Below are 5,742 nucleotides of genomic sequence, written 5' to 3' on the forward strand. Positions count from 1 at the left end.
CTCAGACCATTAGGACTCCATTTCATCACTCACTCTCAGGCCATTAAGACTCCATTTCATCACTCACTCTCAGGCCATTAGGACTCCATTTCATCACTCACTCTCAGGCCATTAAGACTCCATTTCATCACTCACTCTCAGGCCATTAGGACTCCATTTCATCACTCACTCTCAGGCCTTTAAGACCCTTCCATGGCAACCCCCAAGGGAACCTTTCCGCAATAGAATATTTCCCCCACGGGAACCCCACAGCTGTTGGCATTCTCACAAGCAATCGCAACATTGTTTCAATAATATATAGAAGTTTTCTTTCAGCTCTGGTATATAAAGCTTTTTTGAGGCCTTTGCTCACCATTCATTCTGTGGCAGCACAATGACAACGATATACTGTATGTGAGGCTCTTGATAATATCTTTGATCATGACACTGGTGAGGAGGAGAGAGTCCTTGTTAAACTTAGACACAAAGTAGTCTGTGATAAATAGCACAAAATGTTTCATCTGAGTATTAGTTATAGTCTAAATAATTCATACATTATGATTTTTTTAAACTCAAAAACGAGTCGTATGAGCTCAGGTCAATGAGGCCAACAGGCCATAAATAGCAAATAGAAGTTCAAAACGTGTAATGTTCACAAGAACTTAAGTTGATAAAAATATCTAACACAACATTAGGTGATAATATATGTATTATTATGGATTTATAATCAGCTGTAATGGGGGCGGCCATTTTGGACCAGGAACACAGAATGAATTAACATGAAACGAACATAACAGGAGGGTTATTAAAGTACAAAAGGAAAAATAAATAAACATAAATATGGGATGTATTTACAATGGTGTTTGTTCTTCACTGGTTGCCCTTTTCTTGTGGCAGCAGGTCGCACATCTTGCTGCTGTGATGGAACACTGTGGTATTTCACCCATGGGAGTTTATCAAAATTTGATTTGTTTTCAAATTCTTTGTGGACTTTTCCCCTGGGAGGATGTGTCTCAGTGTTGAGAGAGCCATGTGGTTAAATTGATTCATTGGCTCACATGCAGCAAATGGGTAATTCTGAGCTAGTTTAAAAGCTGCCATGTCATGACAGTTCAACGATTGGTTGAACGATTGAGGCAATGCGTGTTCCTAGTTTTAGCATCTCAGTTCATGGCTGGGTAGAGAATATCAACATGGTGTGTGCACATTTGTACTGTATAAGGAAACAACTGCAATGCATACACACAGACAAACACACACACACACACACACACACACACACACACACACACACACACACACACACACACACACACACACACACACACACACACACACACACACACACACACACACACACACACACACACACACACACACACACACACACACACACACACACACACACACACACGCACACACTTTATACTGTATAAAGAGCCAGCCCAACTACAATACACACACACGCACATTTTATACTGTATAGTGAACCAGCCCAACTGCAATACACACACACACACACGCACATTTTATACTGTATAGTGAGCCAGCCCAACTGCAATACACACACACACACACGCACATTTTATAATGTATAGTGAACCAGCCCAACTGCAATACACACACACACACACACACGCACATTTTATACTGTATAGTGAACCAGCCCAACTGCAATACACACACACACACACACGCACATTTTATACTGTATAGTGAACCAGCCCAACTGCAATACACACACACACACACTTTATACTGTATAATGAACCAGCCCAACTGCAGTATTGCTGTGGTGGCGATGATTTTTCTTCTGTGCCTCATAGTTCATTTAATTAATTCCCTTTGGTGGTTCCACAGAGAGTGTCTCTGAGTTTTTGTCAAACACCATCAGGGCTGCTCATTCTGGAACAGCAGGTGTTTTGACGTCCGTCCTGTTTTGCAATCTCACAGCACTTTCAGTGGGATAAACAGGGATGTGTTGTCGCAAATGGTACCTTACTCACCTGTTTAGTGCAATTCTTCCCTATAGGGCCTGGTCAAATGTAGTGCACTATATAGGGAATAGGGTGCCATTTTGAGACACTGGTGTTAACTGAGGCATTCTGTTGTTTCACCCTCCCTGTTTTTTTCTATGGAACTGTAATGCACAGTGTTGAGATGTGCCGTTTCAGGTTTCTACTGTGGTTTAATACCGTGTCTGTGACGTAGAAGCGTTTATTTTTTGCTGTGGACCATACTAGTGTTCTATATGAGATATGAGGCAGTTCATCTGGAAAGGAGGGAGGGGGGAGGGGGACACTGAACATACTGTAATAAAATGTATTGATAACTTATAGTATGGATGGGTGCCTGTCGAGTGGCGCAACGGTCTAAGGCACTGCAACGCCAGTGCTAGAGTCATTTACATTTACATTTAAGTCTGGGTTTGATCCTGGGCTGTGTGGCAGGCGACCGAGTAGACCCATTAGGGTGGTGCACAATTGTCCGGGTTAGGGAAAGGGTTTGAGATTATTTATCAAAACTGTTGTTGTTTTCTTTGCCACATACAGAAGGAAAAGGTGTAAGGCAGGAAAAAGTAGTAAAGTGCCCCTGGAGCAAATTACCTTAAGGGCACTTCCACCGATCATTCACCTAGTCGGCCAAGGTATTCAGCTCTCACCGCTAGGCTGCCTCACCGCTAGGATACCTCACCGCTAGGATGCCTATAATAAAAAATAATAAAAAAATAATATGCCATTTAGCAGACGCTTTTATCCAAAGCGACTTACAGTCATGTGTGCATACATTCTATGTATGGGTGGTCCCGGGAATCGAACCCACTACCCTGGCGTTACAAGCGCCATGCTCTACCAACTGAGCTACAGAAGGACCTCACCGCTAGGCTGCCTCACCGCTAGGATACCTCACCGCTAGGATACCTCACCGCTAGGATACCTCACCGCTAGGCTGCCTCACCGCTAGGCTATCTCACCGCTAGGATACCTCACCGCTAGGCTGCCTCACCGCTGGGCTGCCTCACCGCTAGGATACCTCACCGCTGGGCTGCCTCACCGCTAGGCTGCCTCACCGCTAGGCTGCCTCACCGCTGGGCTACCTCACCGCTAGGCTGCCTCACCGCTAGGCTACCTCACCGCTAGGATACCTCACCTCTAGGGTGCCTCACCGCTAGGATACCTCACCTCTAGGGTACCTCACCGCTAGGATACCTCACCGCTAGGCTGCCTCACCGCTAGGCTGCTTCACCGCTAGTATACCTCACCACTAGGCTGCCTCACCGCTAGGCTGCCTCACCGCTGGGCTACCTCACCGCTAGGCTGCCTCACCGCTAGGCTACCTCACCGCTAGGATACCTCACCTCTAGGGTGCCTCACCGCTAGGATACCTCACCTCTAGGGTACCTCACCGCTAGGATACCTCACCGCTAGGCTGCCTCACCGCTAGGCTGCCTCACCGCTAGGCTACCTCACCGCTAGGCTGCCTCACCGCTAGGATGCCTCACCGCTAGGCTACCTCACCGCTAGGATACCTCACCGCTAGGCTACCTCACCGCTAGGCTACCTCACCGCTAGACTACCTCACCGCTGGGATACCTCACCGCTAGGCTACCTCACCGCTAGGCTACCTCACTGCTAGGAAACCTCACCGCTAGGATACCTCACCGCTGGGCTGCCTCACCGCTAGGCTACCTCACCGCTAGGTTTGTGCAGTTCAGCCTTCTTCTGGCACAGGAATAAGATACATATAGTCTATTCCTAATACAAACTACGTAGAACAGGGCTGAGCATTTTCAACATCTGCTGTTGTCTTGTGGGAATATCTGTTCTAGCTTTCCTTATTTCCAGCTAGGGTGGGAGGGGCTTAGTATTTCACCTATATGTCTTTGAGCCAGCCACTTGATTCCCCTAGCTAGCAGATGATGCAGATAGACAGTCAGTCAGACTGAAAGATTGGACTTTTTCTGCTCCTGACAAGTCGTGACCCCTTTGTTTGGGAGGTTGCAGAAGTTCTATTTTAGAAGGTTCCATGAACCACCCATGGGCAGACAGGAGAGGAGACAAGGAGTAAGAGCAGGACACACACACACACACTCACACACACAACCCACACACACAAACCACACAAAGGAGCAGGACGGGGCCGGATGGGGTCTCACGTCATGTTGCTGTATGTGCCACTTTGTACCTGACATTTTAAGTACCCACAGCTCCGCTCCTCCTCCTCCTCCTCCTCCTCCTCCTCCTCCTCCTCCTCCTCCTCCTCCTCCTCCTCCTCCTCCTCCTCCTCCTCCTCCTCCACCTCCTCCACCTCCTCCTCCTCCTCCTCCACCACTGAAAGCTGGGCTATTCCCATGTCAAGCTCAGTCTGGCCACTATGACAAAAGGTCTTTCAGCACACATGCATATTTTACAAGCTCTTTCTGTCCTCTGGCTTTGCTATCTAGATTCTAAATGCATTCATCTAATCTGTCCCACTCTCTGGATCCCTCCCAAATGGCACCCTGTTTCCAAGTGCACCGTTTTTATTTGTTTTTACCACAGCCCTGGTAGTGCACTTTATAGGCAATACGGTTCCATTTGGGACGCAGATTCTATGTTGTGGGAAATGACAGAACAAGACAATCGGGGGGCATATTTGGCTTGCTGTGCCACTCCCTAACTATATTTATAGACTGCACTGGGACCTGTAAATGCTCCTTGTCTCTATGTGTAACTATAGGTCTGACTGGACTGGGACCTGTCAATGCTCCCCAAAGGAATAGGGCAACATATTAGGCATTGTTCCTTCCTGTGTGTGAAGAAAGGGGGTTGTTTTTGCATAGAGGGTTACTCTCTCGAAGATCCACCAACACAATGGATGGGATCGCCATCAAACTCATTGCCTGGCATGTAGGTACAGTCATACCTACAGTCATGCCTATATGAGACATATGGGAGATGTTGTTGTAATGAAGTCATATTCTAAAACACAGAGGTTTTAGAATATGAAAAGGAAAGACACTGATATGAACATGTTTCTGTCAGTTCTGCTTTGTTAGTCATGACTGACGGTGTTGTTCGGTGTTGTTCTTCCCGACTGACTCAGAACAGCAACATCGGCTGTCCACGGATTGCATTAAAGACGCCTGATTTCATGACTGGCAACGTGTATATCACAAATCACCTTGACATCTAAATCACAGTTCTCTATCCTTCTCTCTCCTTCTCTATTTCCCTCTCTGTCACGCCCTGGTCGAAGTATTTTGTGTTTTTCTTCATGTATTTGGTCAGGCCAGGGTGTGACATGGGTTTTTGTATGTGATGTGTAGCTTAGTGGGATTGTAGCTTAGTGGGGTGTTCTAGGAAAGTCTATGGCTGTCTGAAGTAGTTCTCAATCAGAGGCAGGTGTTTATCGTTGTCTCTGATTGGGAACCATATTTAGGCAGCCATATTCTTTGGTTGTATTGTGGGTGATTGTCCTGAGTGTCTTGATGTCCTTGTTCGATGTTAGTTGACACATGTATAGGCTGTTTCGGTTCGTTTATTGTTTTGTAGTGTTGGTGTTTAGTCGTGTTTACGTTTGTTTAAATAAACATGGATCGCAATCGACACGCTGCAGTTTGGTCCGACTCTCCTTCACCATATGAAAACCGTGACACTCTCCCTCTCCTTCTCCTTTTCTCTCTTTCCCTCTCCCTCCTCTTTTTCTCTATTTCGCTCTCCCTTCTCTTTCCCTCTCCCTCTCTCTTCCCCTCTCCCTCTGTCACGGCTTCTAGGAGTAGTG

This window comes from Oncorhynchus gorbuscha, linkage group LG23 (assembly GCF_021184085.1).
Source record: "Oncorhynchus gorbuscha isolate QuinsamMale2020 ecotype Even-year linkage group LG23, OgorEven_v1.0, whole genome shotgun sequence".
Lineage (NCBI taxonomy): Eukaryota > Metazoa > Chordata > Actinopteri > Salmoniformes > Salmonidae > Oncorhynchus > Oncorhynchus gorbuscha.